Genomic DNA, 19,070 nt, shown 5'->3' on the forward strand with positions numbered 1-19,070 from the left:
GCCATAATTTCTCTTGGAATCCCTTGAAAACATATAGAGCAGTGTTTTTTCCAATGTAAAAGTTTACAACACTGAAATAATATTAAAAAATATATATATATCAGATGGGGCACCCGGGTGGCTCAGTCATTAAGTGTCTGCCTTCGGCTCAGGTCATGATCCCAGGGTCCTGGGATCAAGCCCCGCATCTGGCTCCCTCTCAGCGGGAAGCCTGCTTCTCCCTCTCCCACTCCTCCTGCTTGTGTTCCTTCTTTCGCTGTGTCTCTCTCTGTCAAAAAAAAAAAAAAAGATCTTTAAAAAAAATATATCAGATGGCTCAACTGTAGATAGTTTAGACATTGTTTGGAAGAAATTTAGTTTCAGTTTTAAGTTCATATGTATGTCTGTATGTGTGTCCATGCGTGCCTGCAGGTGCATACACAGGTGTACCGGGTTGAAATTGAAAAGTGTATTTCTTACATTCTGCAGTTCATAAACGTACAAATAAGTTTGTAAAACATTGGCCTGAAAACACAGTATCTGCCTCAAAATAGGTATTAAGGGAAAAATAAATAAATAAAAGAACCATCAAAGGCTGCTTTCTTTTTGCCTTTAGATGTTCTGCCTTTCTTAGGAATGTGCTTGTTGGACAAAGGTAGTGGAGTGCCAGATATCAAGAGTCCCAGTTACCTCCTCTTCTAAGTTGAGAGCAAAATAAACACTCTCAGGCCTCTCTAGCAGCAGGATTCAACTTGTCCTTTGCCTTTGGCATTTTCAGGTGATCACGAGGATAAGAAAATGCTGTATTCCAATGGGGACATTGTCTCTCCTCTGGCTGCTTGACAAGTATAGATAGGTAGTCTGAATCACAGGCTTGGCTTCTTCGATTTGTAAGGTGAATCTGGCCAACACCTTCCCACTGGACCTGGCCTTCCAACAACAAGGAACCTCCACTAAGATGAACAGCTTTTAAATTAGCAAAGGATCGGGCACTGGGTGGCTCAGATGGTTAAGCGTCTGCCTTCGGCTCAGGTCATGATCCCGGGGTCCTGGGATCGAGTCCCGCATCGGGCTCCCCGCTCAGCGGGAAGCCTGCTTCTCCCTCTGCCTCTCTCTCTCTCTCTCTGTCTCTGCCTCTCATGAATAAATAAATAAAAAAATCTTTAAATTAGCAAAGGATCAATGTGAAATCATTTAGTAAATACATAGTCACATTCATAAATATAAAAGGCCCTAGGAAAAATGTATTTTTAAAAAGATATTGGATTCTATTTAACAGGTGATATTTGATACAACATAAATTTTAAAATTCAATAGTTACTAAGTCTATAGTGTAAGTCACATACCTTAATATGTTAGTTAAGAAATATGCTAACGTATAATCTATGGCATCAAATACAGACTGTTTAAGTGTACCATATCTTAGTATTCCATCAACCAAATCTTGAATCAGAGCTAATATTCAGAAAGTAAAGTAAAGCAAAGCATAGCTCACTATCCAAAGGGTTTCATTTTTAGATTTTTAGAGTGGTTCAGGAACTTACCCAAAGTTATAAAGTTCATCAGCTGAAAGTTAAACTGAAAGTAGAACCAAGCCTTCCTCCTGACTCCTTAGCCAGTGCTCCTTCTATTTTGCTGTTTTCTACATATTTCCTTAGTTTTATGAAGCTTCTTTAATGAGATCTCAGTTACTGAACCATAACTCATTCATTGAAAAGAACTTCATTCCTACAACGTGTCAGGCAGTCTTCTGTGACAAAGTCCTTGCCTTCATGAAGCTCACTTTTAGTGGAGTGACAGAAATCAAATTAATAATGAAGGTTCTGCAGAGATTATTACAGTAATGGAGTATGGCTTTAGTTCTTTGGTTAATAGGAATTTATGAAAGTGATTATACTTTTCTAAATAGAAAATATAAAACTGCGTGGAGTATGAAAGCCCCGATTCTGGCTCAACCCACATTCCTTTATTCCAGATGTTTAGCCATACCCCCAAATTAGAAAACACTGAAAAAATTTAGTTTCTTCCCTATCCTGGGGTTACTCTGTCTCCCTCGATTGAAAGATTTAGGGGAGGAAATTACATCATAGGCCATGGAATGCCTCAGACGTGCTGGAATCAAATTGTCTCTGTTCAAGATGAGTAGATTTACCCTTTTTTTTTTTTAAGATTTTATTTATTTGAGAGAGAGAGCGAGAGCAGGGGGAGCAGCTGAGGGAGAGGGAGAAGCAAAATCCCCACTGAGCAGGGAGCCCAACTCAGGACTCAGTTACAGGACCCAGGGATCATGACCTGAGCCAAAGACAGACGCTTAACTGATTGAGCCACCCAGGTGCCCCATTTTTTTAATTCTAAAAGGAAAAAGGGTTTCAGGGAAAAAATGCTATTTATTACCATTTTATAATCCGTAATATCAACTACTCCTAGGAAGCAGGAAAATAGTGATTACAGACACTGTTGTTTAAAGAAATAGAAAGGGATAAGCTCCCTTTAGAAAAAACAAAACTTTGAGTGATTTCAACAGATGTGAAAAAACCCACACATGAAAAGAAGCAAGCAAAAACAAGTAAGCCAACAAAATAGGTGAAACAGCTTCTTCGGTCTTGAACAATTCCAGAGGTAAAGTGGTGGCTGCCTTCCAAAAAGGCAGATGAGTGGCCTGAGAACAAAGAAGCAGATCCAAAGTTAAAGTTGTAAGACCACAGAAACAAAGACCTACCTACCTTTCCACAGGGCTGAACTAACAGAGGCCAGTGCGGTAAATATTTTATACTAAATTGGTCAGCAAAATTCCTGGAACTGACAGAGAAAGAAATCTTCATTCCAGCCCTAAATCCAAAGATACTCCCTTGGACACGAGTTACTTAAATTTGGCAAGCATGAGATTTTTTTTCATTTACAAAATGGACATGATATTAATAATAACGCCTGCCTCATAGATAATGGAATAATACACGTGGCACAGGATTAAGCAACCAATAACTTTTATCATTAGCAATCACATCAGCAATAATAATAAAACAGATTCACAGTAGGGAGTTGGATCATCCAAGCCACTGGAGAACCACGCTAAGAATAGCTCCTGAAAATTTCACATAACTCAAAACATTCATAAGACATCCAGACATCTCCCTTAAGAATAAATGTAATGTCCAAAAAAAAAAGAATAAATGTAAGAAATAACAGTCTCAGTACACATAAACCTAGGCCATTGTAATGCGTTCCTTACATCAAAGTTACTCTTTAATATACAATAAACAATTTTTAGTGTGGGTACTCATATTATTTCAGCATACACGTATAAAAGTAAGACTTCAGTAATATTTTGTTGCTCACTGTTTCAAATTTGTTCATTCAAATTAGTGTGAAATTTAACTACACTCTATCCAAAGGCCACTTAATATCAGAGAGATGCTCTTATAAGAAATGAGGCATAGGGGAGTGTGTTATACAATTTCAAGAGATATACTCTAAATAGAAAGGTAAACAGTAAAAACTGAACCCTGAAACATCTTGAATTTAAATGATTGGAATTTCTTTTACAAGTGTGAAGCCTATAAAAAGATACATTTTATCTACAAAGAAACCTACAGAGGAATATGAAATGATGACAAACACCCCCCCCACCACCACTCCCAAGACACTGCTGTCATGAAAAACACAAAGTGAGTGTGGGGGAGGGGAGTGGATCCTACCAATTACATGGGCAAAAGCCAAATTTCTCATAAAGATTTATGACTCTGCCTGCAAGATTTGGATGCCTGTGCTCACATTTCTACCTCACAGAGTCAGACGGAGACCTACCTGGGGACCTGGTTTCCAGATTCCCCACTTAAATTCAGGTCTTTGATCATCATGTACTTGTCCAAAGTACATGGAGTTTAAGGCTTTATTGCCACAATTCTGATGTAAAAAACTGGGAAAGAGTTTTAGTTTTGTGTTTTGATTTTTATTGGGAGGATGGATTTCTTTTAGCTTAAATCTTCAGTTTTTCCTATTTCAGTTTACAAAACAGGATGTAAATATATAATTCACATGGTAGTGAATTATATTCATGGGATAAGATACTAAAAACCTCACATAATTCAAAACTTGCATAATTCTAAACAGATTGTTCCCCAGAAGAAATCAATATAATGTAAGGATTAGCATTCTCAGAATACATAAGCTTATAACATTATACAGTGTATCTTAGAGCTAATTTTTAGTCACTTAAAAAAATACTTCAAAAAATGTACAGAAAAGGTTTACAAAAATAATGTATACACTTTCTGCACTCCCCTCACCTAGTTTCTCCTATTGTTAAATGTTACCGTGGTACATTTGCCTAAGCTAAGAAGCCAACATGAGTACTATTAACTGAATTCAAGACTTTATTCATATTTCACCAGTTTTTCCATTAATGCTCATTTTTTTACTCCCAAATCCAATCCAATAAAAGTACATTTTAGTTTGGAAGGATTCACGTTATAGTTGACCCTTGAACAACATGGGTTTGAACGGCGTGGGTCCACTTATACGCAGATTTTTTTGGGGGGGGACAGAGAGAGAGACAGCAGGGGTTGGGGTGGGGGTGCTGAGTGCAGAGGAAGCTAGAAAGAGAGAGAATCCCAAGCAGTCTCCATACCCAGCCAGAGCCTGATGAGGGGCTCGATCCCATGACCCTGTGATCATGACCTGAGCCAAAAATCAAGAGTTCGACACTTAACCGACTGAGCCACTCAGGTGTCCCTATATGTAGATTTTTAAAGTAAATGCAGTATAGTATTGTAAATGTATTTTCTCTTTCTTATGATTTTCTTAATAACATTTTCTTTTCTCTAGCTTACTTTATTGTAATAATACAGTATGTAATACGTATAACATATAAAATTTGTGTTAACTGATTACGTTATCAGTAAAGCTTCTGGCCAACAGTGGGCTATTAGTAAGTTTTGGGGGACTCAAAATTTCTAAGGGGATTTTCAACTGCAGAGGTTGGGGTCAGCAAATACAGTTAAAGGACCAACTGTGTTTGAAATTTGTGCAAACTAATAACATTTTTGGAGCGCCTGGGTGACTGAGCCTGTTAAGTGTCTGCCGTCGGCTCGGGTTGTGATCCCGGGGTCCTGGGATCCATGGTATGGGGTTCCCTGCTCACCAGGGAGTCTGCTTCTCCCTTTCCCTCTGCCCCCCAGCCCCCCACATGGTCTCTCCCTCTCTCTCTTGAATAAATAAATAAAATCTTAAAAAAAAACTAATAACATCTTTGTGTCATGTTCTTTCAAATTTGTGAGATTAAAATTGGTATGAAATATAACTGCAGTTTATCCAAAGACTTTCCACAAGGTTTAACCCAAGGATGGCTAAAGACTTAACCTACTGCAGTAGCCCAAGCCAGTAGGTTCACTCCGGACTGGTGAGGGGAAGGGGCGGAATGTGTCGTACTGGGTTTCAGAGAAAATTTTCATTTGAAGAAAATCACTAGTAAGAAAATCCAGAGAAAATATTAGAATAATTTAAGGAATACTAAAAACAAGTACACAAGCCAAAAACTAGAGATGCTCGTGTTACAAGAAACACTCAGAAAATTGTCTAGTCAGGCACTATTTCTTGTATAAAGAGGTTAAACTTTTACTGCAAAGAGCCTCTGAGCAAACTGTGTAGCCACATATACAGCAAAATATTCCCCATTTGCGGTTACTATTACTTAAATATAAAGAGCCCTTAAAAATTGAAAGAAAAATGGGCAGAGTCAGTTTATGGCCAATAAGCATTTGAAAAATATTCAAACTCATTTTCAAAGAATGCAAATTAAATGGCAATGTACTTTTTTCCCTAACTTATAAACCTGGTAATATTCATGTAGAATGTGGGCTTAATGTGTAAAGAGCAAGGCACTTGCATATATTTTTAACAGGACTAATGAAACAACTTTTTTATGGCAACTTGGCAATATGGCAGTTACCTACTGCTGACTAATAAGCCTTTCCAAAATATAGTTGCTTAAAGCCACACCAGTGTATTGTTTCTCACATTTCTCTGAGTTGGCTACAAGGTCTCACTCACTATGTAATGTTGCCCAGTGCGACTCAAGCAGCTGCCCTCAGCTGGAATGCTCTAGGCTTCCTTTCTTCTCCACGTGCCCCTCATCATTCAGGACATAAGGCCAAGGATCCTTCATGTCAGCTGGATGCCAAGAAAGCAAAAATGGAAGCTGACAGACCTCTCAATGCCTAGGTCTGCCAGCAGTGGTTTACCAGAGTCGACCAGCACCAGCTTCTAAAAGCTGGTGATGCATATCTCTTTCCAGCTCCATGTCCAGTGATCTCCCGTTGGTAGCTTGAAATCAGTCAGCATGGCAATATTTACATCACAGAAACTGGCAAATGCTATAAATCAGGACTTTCAGAAAAACGCTATTTCCTGAAAGTCACGTAACTTCACATCACCACATTCTTCAGGTAAATTATTTTATTCGGGTAAATCACAAGGCCATCCCAGGCTCCCTGTGAAAGGGGAAATAGACTCCACCTCTTAATCAGAGAAGTGGCAAAGAATCTGTGGTTATATGTAATCCACCACAGTCAAAGATCAATATTTCATGATCTGCATCATTTCCAGATATGGGTGCAGCAACTCTGGATCTGGAGAACTGTGCGTTGTTTTTTGCCCCTCCCCAATTCTCCCTCATTCTACCCCATGCCACCCCCCCACCAGGCATACAAAGGTGAAAAAGGGACAGGAAACCTACAAGAGACACTCCCATTCAACAACAGGGAGATCAGTAGTTCTGAAATCTACCTGGACACATGCTGTTAGAGCCTACTCTCCCAGGACTGGGGACCCAGCTGGGGCTAGAACATCCAAAATGACATCTCATCCTCCTAGACTTTTCTGGGTGACCTCTTCATTTAGGAGTCTGGCCCAAAGTTCTTTATGGCATGGTAGCTGACTTCCAGACAGCAAAAGTAGAAACTGCCAGGTTTCTTAAAGGCTAGGCCTAAAACTGGAATAGCATCATCATACCAACCTAGTGTAGTATCATTATACTTACCTAGTGTTGCCAGATTTCACAAATAAAAAACGGGATGCCCAGTTAAATTTGAGTATCAGATAAATAACAAATAATTTTAGTATGAGTATATCCCATTTTTTTCTGTGTAGTTGACATTCTAGTTTTACTGGGCATCTTTTATTTTTTTTCTGGTGATCCTACTTTTATCACATTCTGAAGGTCAAAGCAAATCATTCAAAGATAAGGGAAGGAGGCATCACCTTTTAATGAATGAGTGGCTTGCTCATAGAGGGAAGAAGTTAATGGTGGCCATTTTGCAGACAACCACATTATAACAAAAGACGTGAAATGTGTATCAGTATAACCAGTGATTCTATGTCTAGGGATTGTTCTGAGAATGGGATTAAAGACATGTCAAGTGTTTAGCAATATGAATGTTGATTGTAGAATTACTTATAATGGTGAAAAAAAGGAAATAACATTGAAATACAAAGGCAAAAAATTAATATATTTATTGAGCTCCTAATATGTGCAAGACACTGTGTTGAGCACTCAAAATATACTAAATAACACAGAAAATCTCCGGCTTGAAGATTCTTAGAGACTAAAGGGGTAAGATTCACATTAAACAGATAATAATACATTTGAGTAATTGACTGTAAGTGTGCTAATTACCAAAAAGAGAACTACTGGATGCTATGGAATCACCCAGGGACCAATTCTACGGGACGCTGGTTTAGGAGAAAGGTCAGGAAATAAAGGGAAAGGTTGAAGGAAGAGAATATTGGGCAGAGTGAACAGCAGAAGGATTCTAAATGTATATATTTACATGGAAAGGTGATCACAATAAACAATTAGGTATGAGATGTTCATTAAACATTCAAGTGGAGATGCCAAATTGTATTTAGATATACAAGTTGGGATCCTGGGAAAGGTCAGATCTGAATATATATATTTCTTGTTTTTTTGTGGGTTTTTTAAAGATTTTTATTTATTTGACAGAGAGAGAGTACAAGCAGGGGGAGTGACAGGCAGAGGGAGAGGGAGAAGCAGACTGCCCACTGAGCAGGGAGTCTGATGTGGGCCTCAATCCCAGGACCCTGAGATCATGACCTGAGCTGAAGGCAAAAGCTTAATTGACTGAGCCACCCAGGTACCCTGAATATATATGTTTGGGAGTTACCAGCCCACAGTCAATAGGCAGTAAAATAAAAAGAACATCAGGGGAGCAGGTTATCATCAAAGCCCAAAAAAAGAGAGTTTCAAGAAGAGAGTAGACAGTTGGGAGACATGCCACTAAGATGCTGAGTTGGATGAAGGCAAAAAGTGACCATTGCATTTGGTGACATGGAGGCCACTGATGCGGTTTCAGATGTAGAGGGGAGGACAAAGATCTAACTGAAATGGATTGAGGAAAGAAAGTAGGTGATGTAATGGGGGGGAGCGCTTTCATTTGAGAAGTTTTGCTGTGCGGGAGCAGGAGAATGGGGCAGCAGCTAGACAGGAAAGGGGGGGTCAAGAGTCGCTTTGTTGACTGATGGGAACAAACCCAAAGAGAGGGAAATCAATAGTGCAGGAGAGAGGGGTCTATTTGTAGGAGAAAAGTGCTAGAGGAGGTGAAAGAGGATGAGATCCAGAACTCAAGGGAAGGGTTGACTTTAGCAAGGAGAAGGGATGTTTCGTCCTATAGTAGCAGATGAAAGACGGAGAGCGGGTCCTGATTCAAGAGGCTGCAGAGTGGGAGGAAGAGGAGAAAGTACCTGTTTGCTTCTATTTCACATGAAGCATTGAATCAAGGTTATCCGTAAGAAGGAAAGGGAGGATGGGGGAGATTAAAAACGTATTCCCCAAGTGTACTTTAAATCTCATGTTGATCATGCTAATTTGAAAATTATGCCTGTATAGACTCCCACTTACCCAATAAACTCTACAGTTTCTCAACATCTCAAATAAGAAAAAGAGCAAAGCGGGAGCCATTATAAATATCAAGAACAATAGTGCACCAATCAAGATGAATTTATTGGAGACTTTTATTTAAAAGCCTTAGGGGAATTTAATAATCATGTATTAAAATTCATCAGTGTCAATTTAGCAATCAGGAGAACTCCTAAGTCATAGAAGGAAGTGCACATCAAAGTATTGTTCAGAGTCTTGCATATTAGTCAGAGTTAACAGAGGCCCAATGATGTCTGCTTTTGTGACTTTACCAATGCATTAAATTGCTTATTTCCATATTAGCAAACAGACTAAAGGAGTAATTGGATGATGCATTTATCGTGACCAGAGCAGGCTGGACATGAGTAGACACTTGTGAGTTAAAGTCAATGAGATAAAATGCAATATGCTGCTGTAAATCACATCAACTACCTAAACTGACATTACGAGTTGACACTCCTGGGAGTGTTTTTTCAGAAGCTATTAGAAAAAGATGAAATTTGAGAAGAGCTTTTGGGTCATCAGTGCTCTATATTTAGAATGTTCAAATAATCATAGATTCTAGCACGTTGTCACCAAGAGAGAAATAAAATGGGGTTATCTCCTCTTTTCACTGCTTTTTTTCTTTTTCAGTGAACACACCAGAAGTTTCTGTGATGGAACAAATCCCATTCTGAGGCTTGAAAAGAGATGTTATACTTTTCAGATGAGGTTAAAAGTGCATTATGATAATTAAAACATAATAGTAATATTTTTCACAATGCAATATAAACTCTGAAAAGAGGAAATATTTATTGAGCACTTATGTACCAAGCACTGTTCTTTGTACCTGGGGTATGCCTTATCTTACAAAATCCTCAAAACTCCTAAAACATCTTTATGAGGTAGGTTCTATCATTGTCTACTATGGTTTTGGTCAAATGCACTATAATAAAGACTCTTACAAATATTGCATACCTGTTCTGTGCCAAGTGTATTGCTATGTTAGGGGATTTTGTGTGGCAAAAATAAATGAGGTCCCCAACTCACAACCTCCTGGAGGAGATAGATGGGTGAGCAGATGACTACAATTTCTGGGTGGCATGTTTTGTGAGAAGATGAATAACTAAGTCTGCTTGGAGCTGGAGCTTGAAGGATGAGCAGCAGTTGAGAGAAAGACAGAGGGAACAGGCGCAAGCGGGACATTTGGGACGAGGTTCTGGCTGCACGGGAAACAGAGTTCCAGCATAGCTTATGGAGGAAGTACAAGTTAGGGAGAGGCAGGAAATAAAGTTGGAGACATAGGTGGGAGAAGATTGGGAGGGTCCTCTATGAAGCTGAAGAGTTTGGAACAGATTCTGTAAGCACCATAGAGCATCCAAGACACAGGTGCTGAGAGACATGATCAGCTTTGGTTTTCAGGGAGATAAGCCTGGTACCAGTCTGTGATGCTCACTGGATGTAAGAGACTGGAAGCCTGGAGAAAACTGGACAAAGTTAATGTCCAGGTACAAAAGTAGGAGGGCCAGAAATAAAGTGGAGAAGCCACATGTATGGTGTGTTTCTGAGCAAAGATATTGAACTTTGAAATTTAGTCACCTAAAATCAGAAATTGTCACACTGTATCTATACCTATGGATTGATGCTGGCAATTACCAGACCGTGTTATCTAACTGAACAGCTGCATCATGATTGCCACTTGGCTGAGAGCAATCAGGAGATGCCACCCCGTTGTAAGATGCGTTCTGATTTCAGGTATGTTAAAAGGTGTGTTTAGAATGGATACAATGGGAGCATTGTGTTAAAAATGCATCCCATACCCAACCACTTCTCCCTTCTTCCAGTCCCTCACCCTGGTCCAAGCCAACATCAATCATCTCTTTCCCAGATGATGAGAGTAACCTCCTAACAGGTCCTTCTGCTTCTGCCCTTAACATCTCCTCCTCTCTCCTAAAGCCCTTCTCAACAGGGTAGCTAGGGCCAAATCATGTCATTCCTCTGTTCAAGATCCCCAGTTGGGGGCACCTGGCTAGCTCAGTCGGTAGAGCACGTGGTCTCCGGTGTGACTCTTCGTCTCCGGGTCATGAGTTTGAGCCCCATGTTGGGCGTAGAAATTGCTTTAAAAATCAATCAATCAATCAATCAATCAATCCCAGTGGCTTCTCCTCTCACTCAGAGAAAAAATCCAAATCCCCAGTCAGAGGCTCCAAGGCCCTGTGGGACTAGTTCCTCCTTAGCTCTCACTCCCATCACCCATCCCCTGCTCCCCTTGCTTTGCTCCCTCCACTCCAGACAAATGGGCCTCTTCCAATACCACACAAGGACTTCCATCCCGGCTCTGGCAGTTGGTACCTGCTGCTCCCTCTACATGACCTGCTCTTCTCCCGGGTTTCTGCAAGGCTCATTCGGAAGTCTATCACACCATGCCACCTTTTTACAAGGCCTCCTTTGCCTTCCCTTGTCTAAAATTGCTCTCACACCCCTACCCCCAGACTCTCAGGTATTTCTGATCTGCCTCCCCTGCTTTATTTATTTAGTAAGTTAGCACTTACTCCTGTGTGGTAGAGCAACTGCTTTACAGGCTCATCCTCATAACTGTCTAGAATGTGACTGTCCTGGTTCAAAACCTATGGGTGATTTTTCAGGCCTGACCAGAGGCGATTTCAAAGGCTCCAACCTGGCAGGCTCACAGGGAAAAAGCTGCTATTCCTGCAGCAGACTTGGTTCACAGCCAGTGCATCGGGGTCTCGGAAGGGAGGTGTAGGCAGGGACCCAGGGCCCCTGGCCAGACATGCTTTTTTCACAGATCTGCACTTCTAGCCCCAGACCATCATTCTTGGCTTTCTCTCTGAGAGGCCTTGGGCACAGAGCTTCAAGGGGCTTCTGCTGAGTCCTCCTTGTGGAGGTGGAGGGGGGAGGAAAGGGTAACCTTGAAGACACTTTTCCCCACTCTGACTCAGTACCCAGTACTGTTTCACTCCTAGCCCTCCCCCACCTTGCCAACTTCTCCCCATCCCCCCAGCCCCCTGTTTCAATCCCAGAATCCATGAACCCATCAAAGATCCTCCCTGGTGTGCCATTTAGTGAGGGAAATGAAACAGGAGGGAGTCTGCCCTTTCTCCAGCTTTAGATTCTTGCTTACTCCATCACAGTAAGGGATTTGAAGGCTCAACTCTGATTTTTGGCTTGTTGCTTTAAACAGCTATGCTGACCCCTTTCTTTCTCTCCCAGCTCAGCAGAGCTCCTGACAGTTAGTGTCACAAGGGCAAGGGTTTGGCCTGTGTTTTTGTTCTTTTGTTTTTAATAGACCTTATTTTTCAGAGCAGTTTTAGGTTCACAGCAAAATTGAGCCTCTACTCCTGTGAGCCTCCCCCATTGTCAACGTTCCTCACCAGTGGGACATGAGACCCGAGTCCATAGTTTACCTTAGGGTTCACTCTTGGTGTTGTTCATTCTATGCATTTGGACAAGTTTATAATGACATGTATTCACCACTGTAGTATCATACAGAGCAGTTTCATTGCCCTAAAAATCCTCTATGCCTGGCCTATTTCTCCTTTCCTCCCCTCGACCCCTGGCAACAAGGGATCTCTTTATTGATCCATAGTTTTGCCTTTTCCAGAATGTCACATCCTTGGAATCATATAGTATGTAAACTTTTCAGATTGACTTCTTTCAAGTAGTAATATGTATTTAAGGTTTCTCCCTTTTCATGGTTTGGAAGCTCATTTCTTTGCAATGCTGAATAATATAATATTGTCTGGATGTATCACAGTTTATTTATCCACTCAGCTTTTGAAGGATCCTGGCTGCTCCAAGTTTTGGCAATTATGAGTAAAGCTGCGCAAAACATTCATGTGCAGGTTTTTGCGTAGACATAAATTTTCAGCTCCTTTGAGTAAATACCAAGGAGCATGATGGCTGGATCAAATGGTAAGTATATATTTAATTTTATAAGAAACCACGAAACTGTCTTCCAAAGTGACTACAATTTTTGCATTCCCACCAGCAATAAATGAGAGTTCTATTGCTCCACATCCTCACCAGCATTTGGTATTGCCAGTGTTCCAAATTTTGGCCATTCTAATAGGTGTGTAGTGATATTTTGTTGTTTTAATTCGTATTTCCCTGATGATTTATGATGTGAAGCATCTTTTCATAGGTTTACTTGCCACCTGTAAATATTCTTTAATCTGTTAGGGCCAATTTATTTTATCAGCTTGTTTTTTTCTTATTGTTGAGTTTTAAGAGTTCTTTGTAATTTTGGATAATAGTCCTTTATCAGATGTGTCTCTTGCAAATATTTTCTCCTGGTCTGTGGTTTGTCTTTTCATTCCCTTGACAGTGTCTCTCACAGAGCAGAAGTTTTTAATTTAAATGAAGCCCAGCTTATTTATTATTTCTTTCATGGATCATGCTTTTGGTGTCATACCTAAAAATTCATCACCAAGATTTTCTCTTATGTTATCTTGTAGAGTTTTATAGTTTCACATTTTACATTCAAATCTGTGATCTGTTTTGAGTTAACTTTTGTGAAGGGTATAAGTTCTGCATCTGATTCATTGTTTTCCCTGTGGATGTCCAGTTGTTCCAGCACCATTTGTTGAAAAGACTATCTTTTGTCTATCATATTGCCTCTGCTCCTTTGTCAAAGAATAGTTGACTATATTTTTGTGGATCTACTTCTGGCCCCTCTATTCTATTCCACTCATCTATTTGTTCTTTCACCAATACCACACTGTCTTGATTACCGTAGCTTTCGAGGAAGCCTTGAAGTCAGGTAATGGCAGTCCTCCACTTAGGCTCTCTTTCAGTATCATGTTGGCTATCCTGGGTCTTTTGTTCTGTTTATAAACTTTGAATCAGTTTCTGATACCCATAAAACAACTTCCTGGGATTTTGTTGATATTGCCCTGAATCGATAGGTCAAGGTGGGACGAACTGACATCTTGACAATATTGAGTCTTCCTATCCATGAACATGGAATATCTTTCTGTTAACTTAGTTCTTTGATTTCATTCATCAGAGATTTTTAGTCTCCCTCATATAGATCATGTACATATTTTGTTAAATTTATACCTAAGTATTTGCTTTTGGGGGTGCTAATGTAAATAATAATGTTTTAAATTTCCAATTCCATTTGTTCATTACTGGCATATAGGAAAGTGATTGACTTTTGTATATTAACCTTGTATCCTGTGACCTTGCTATCATTGCTTATTAGAAGTTTTTTTGGTCAATTCTTTCAAACTTTCTACATAAACAATCATGTCATCTGTGAACAAAGACAGTTTTATTTCTTCCTTCCCAAATTATATACCTTTTTTCCCCCTTGTCTTCTTGTGTTAGCTAGCACTTTCAGTATGATATTGAAATGTAGTGGTGAAAGGGGACATCCTTGCTTTGTTCACAATCTTGGACAGAAAGTTTCAAGTTTCTCAATATCAAGTATGATTTAGCTGAGTTTTTTTTTTAATGATTTTATTTATTTATTTGACAGAGAGAGACACAGCAAGAGAGGGAACACAAGCAGGGGGAGTGAGAGAGGGAGAAGCAGACTTCCTGCTGAGCAGGGAGCCCAATGCAGGGCTCGATCCCAGGACCCTGGGATCATGACCTGAGCCCAAGGCAGATGCTTAACGACTGAGCCACCCAGGCGCCCCTTAGCTGAGGTTTTTTGCTGATGGTCTTAATCAAGTTGAGGATGTTTCCCTCTATTCCTAGATTGTTGAGAATTTTTTTATCATAAATCAATGTTGATTTTGTCAAATGCTTTTTCTGCATCTGTTAATATAATCATGTGATTTTTCTCCTTTGCTTGCTGATGTGGTGGATTACATTAATTGATTTTTAATGTCAAACCAGCCTTGCACACCTAGGATAAAACCACTTGATTGTCTTGTATAATTCTTTTTATACAGTGTTGGATTTGATTTGCTAATATTTTGTTGATAATTTTTGTATTTATGTTCATGAGAGATATTGGTCTGTAGTTTTTTGCCTTGTAATGTCTTTGTCTGGTTTTGATGTTAAGGTAGTGCTAGCTTCACAGAATGAGTTAGGATTTATTCCTTCTGCTTCAATTTTTTGAAAGAGATTGTGTAGAATTGGTACAATTTCTTTCTTAAATGTTTGGTAGAATTCACTGTGAACCCATTTGGGCCTGGTGCTTTCTGAATTGGAAGGTTATTAGTTATTGATTAAATGTCTTTAATAGCTATAGGCCTATTCAGGTCATTGGCCAGTTTGTTTTCCTGCTCTACCTCCAACAATTAGAAAAATACCTGGCACACATTAGGTGCTCAGTAAATTTTTTAAATAAATTAATAAGAATCTACTAAATTCTTGGAACAGAATAGATTCTTGGAATAAAGGTAGATTGTTGGAATAAAAGTACTCTTCATTTAAAAATTTCATTATAGGTCATTAAGTCGAAGTATTATGTACGATGCCAAAAGAATCATTATAATAGATTAAGGTTTCAGATTAACTCAGGTATTTTTATTGCCTACAACTCTATTTCCTCTTTAAACCACAGAATTATAGCTAACAAAGTTAATATTAGGTAAATAAAAAAAGAATAGATAATATTTTGTTTGGTGCAGAAAACAGGAAGAAACACTGCAAATTGACATTCAAAAAGAGATGGGATGAGATCCTACATCTTAGATCCTGGTGTTCTATTTGTCTTTAGTTCACCATCTGAAAGTCCTATGTAGATGGAAACAAAATCCTACTGTCTGGTATGCAGGTGGCTTTTCCTTAAGGGTTTCGAAATATCAACAGAGAAATGGTAAGCAAACTAGGGAAGAATTCTAGGAAAACTAGGGACATTTGGAATGCTATAAGCTTTCAACAAATTGTTATTGTTGTTACAGTTAAAGAGTTTTGTTTTCATGGTACCTGTACTCTGTATTTAAGAGGGAGGAAACAAATACTGATAAACTGTAAAGCCAGCCATCTCTTACAAGAGGTTACTGAGCTGTCCCAAGGCTGAGGCTGTCTTGGTCCAGAAGAATTCAACTTCAGGGGAAATTCTTAAAGGACCTTTATCTGCTAACCTCCAGGCTGCTACAAAATGAAGGACTCCCGGCTTTATGTGCCCCAAATGAGACCTTTGTATGCTATTTTTTTTTTAAAGATTTATTTATTTATTTATTTGAGAGAGAGAGAATGAGAGAGATAGAGAGCACGAGAGGGCAGAGGGTCAGAGGGAGAAGCCGACTCCCTGCCGAGCAGGGAGCCTGATGTGGGACTCGATCCCGGGACTCCAGGATCATGACCTGAGCCGAAGGCAGTCGCTTAACCAACTGAGCCACCCAGGCGCCCCTTTGTATGCTATTGATACATCAATCCCTGAGATCCCCTTCCTCTAGAAGCAGCTTCTTCCTACCCTAAATTTTTCTGAGCAAGAACAGAGTGTAAGAGAGCATCTCACAAGACCTCTCTTAGTCTACATTCTGGGTCAGTGACAGAATCAACAATGACCAAAATTACCCTACAACTTCTGTCTCCCTTGAAATGTGCCCCAATAATTTTATGCCACCTCAAGGTACCCTAAAGTTTCCCCCCAATAGGGTTCATCCACCAGTCAGTATTCTACGACTTTTCTTACTTCCTCATTGCACATTATAAATTTTTGGCTTAAGATTCTATAATGCTTTCTACTAAGCTGAAAGACTAAATCACAAGAACTGATGGGCAAGAATGGTTTAAAATATTGCCTCTCCCCAGTAACAAGTTGTCTCTATTCCTACCAGGTCTAAATGCAACCAACTGAGATTGCAATGATGAACAATAAGCATCTCCTGCTTTCTAATACCTAGCCCATAGCTGACAACCCCAATCCTTTCTTGCTTACTTGCCATTGGAGGAAAGATTGCATTACATGCTTGAATTGACCAATGAGTGAGAGGTCAAGGGCCAGGTTGATTGACATCCTGCTGGTTCTGCAAGAATTCTAAATGTCACCTATCATAGTAGTTGAGTGGAGTTGCTGGGTGGACTTTTGATCTGTTTATCATTTAACTGTATATCACCTTGGCCAGATACTTGTGCTATTGTCAGAAGATTAATTTATCTCAGAAATGACAGAAAAGGAGATGCTCAGGGGACCTAAGTCTATCCATCTTGTGCCTAGAAACTTTGTTCACCTTATGTGTTATATTTTTTGGTTTTTGGTTGATTCAATTTAGCTAAAAAGAAGACAGCTTGAATAGACATTTCTCTAAAGCAGATATACAAATGGCCAAAAGCATGTGAAAGGATGCTCAAAATCATTAGTCATCAGGGAAATGCAAATCAAAACCATAATTTATACCCTAGGATTCCTAAAATAAAAAATAAGAAAATAACCATTCTTGGTGAGGGTGTCAAGAAATTCAAACCCTCATACACACTGCTTGATAAGAATGTAATATGATGCAGCCACTTTGGAAAATGGTCTGGAAGTTCCTCAAAAGGCTAACCATAGAGTTATTATATGACCAGGCAATTCTACTCATAAGAATGTAACCAAAGAATTGAAAACATATGTTCACACAAAAACTTTTACATGAATCTTCACAGCACCGTTATTCATAATAGACAAAAAGCAAAAACAAATGAAATACCTATCAATGGATGAATGGATTAAAAAATGTAATATATGCATATGATGAAATACAATTCAGCTATAAAAAGGAATGAAATACTAATATATGAATAAAACTTGAAAACTTATGCTAATTGAAAGAAGCCAGACTCAAAAAAACCTCATATTGTGTAATTACATTTGTATGAAATGTCCAGAATAGGCAAATCCACAGAGAGAGAAAATAGATTAGTGGTTTCCAGGGGCTGGGTTGGGGGAGGAGTGGGGAGTGACTGCTAATAGGCACAGTTTCTTTTGGGGGTGATGAAAAATGTTCTAATCTTAAATTGTGATGATGGTTGCAAAACTGTGAATATACTGAAACTATTGATTTGTATTTCTAAAATGAGTGAATTATATAGTATGTGAATTATGTCTTAATAAAGCTATTTACAAATAAAAAGGAAAGTAGCTTATTTAAATATTAGATGGCTGAGATATTATTATTTACTTCAGAAACCCATGAAAACCTTAAAGAGGAAAAGGCAACTCACCTGGTGTGTAGGGCCAGACTCTTAACACCAAGAATGAACTTCTTAAGTAGCGTGGCAGCAGTTAAGAGAAGAAAACGGCTTTTGGGAGGAGAACTCGACCCTCTCTGGGCCATGAACAGATATGGTGTCCCTGTGTCATTTTAAGGCAAATGTGAAGCCAATGAGCTGCATTTGCATATATACATTTCCATTATGGTAGTCAGACCTCTAAATTCTCTGAATCAAGGATTGCTATCTTTCAGAATTTGGGACTACCTATGGTGATCAGCTTGTCCTGGTTTATCTAGAACTTTGTAGGATTTAGCACTGAAATCCCACAACAACCCAGATAGAGCAAATGGCCCATGGAAAGCTGCTATCTGTATCTATTCCTGTAATAAACAGGCCACAGTGGGAAGAAATTATTACAATTTCTTTTGCTATAGAAAATGGACTCCCTTCTTTTCCCACCGGGGTCCTGGGGCTCACTACTGCCCTTACTTATCCACCTTGGGAAAATGACCAGAGCACAGAAACAACCCAAGATAGCAAATCATAATTCAAGTTTAAAGGCACCAGAAATGGCTGGTAGAATTCTGTCTCACTCACATATCAGAGCCATGCTAGAAACCCACAGGGAAATTTATAGTATAAATAGAATGCCAGCAAGCAGAAACAAAATATATCACAAATTCTAACCTGAAATTAAAACTATTGATAAAAGGTGCTCATTAATGAGGGAGGCTTTCAAACTGCTCTGTGTTTCTCTGGCTAAAAATTTCCTAGAAGCTAATCATAGCTCTCTGAAGCATCCTTTTAATATAATTTATGCCTAAACTGAAATCTGACCTACAGAATGAGGCAATATAACATTAAAGGATTATCATCAAAATTAAAATACTTATATTCTCCAGGAAGGAAATAACATCCATTCATAATCAGCTACCAACATTTAAGAAAACATAGTTTCTTTTGCAATGAGGAACATTAATGTTTTGAGTTTGTGAAGCCTCAGAAGAAAAAAACCCAGCCATCTGAAAATAGGTACAAAACAAACTGTTTGGGGAATTTTATT

General features: G+C 39.2%; 1 long non-coding RNA gene across 1 annotated transcript in view; it reads right to left on the bottom strand.

Moving 5' to 3' along the window:
- Positions 1-2,093: 2,093 nt before the first annotated feature.
- The window catches only part of LOC141374874 (uncharacterized), a 43,563-nt gene continuing 26,586 nt past the window's right edge, over positions 2,094-19,070 (bottom strand). Inside the window, exon 3 of the long non-coding RNA XR_012382041.1 lies at positions 2,094-2,638. This is a non-coding gene — a long non-coding RNA (uncharacterized lncRNA). The remainder of the gene's footprint in view (positions 2,639-19,070) is intronic.

The sequence above is a fragment of the Callorhinus ursinus genome, unplaced genomic scaffold, assembly GCF_003265705.2.
Source record: "Callorhinus ursinus isolate GAN/ISIS: 27379988/994484 unplaced genomic scaffold, GSC_fseal_2.0 scaffold2, whole genome shotgun sequence".
NCBI lineage: Eukaryota > Metazoa > Chordata > Mammalia > Carnivora > Otariidae > Callorhinus > Callorhinus ursinus.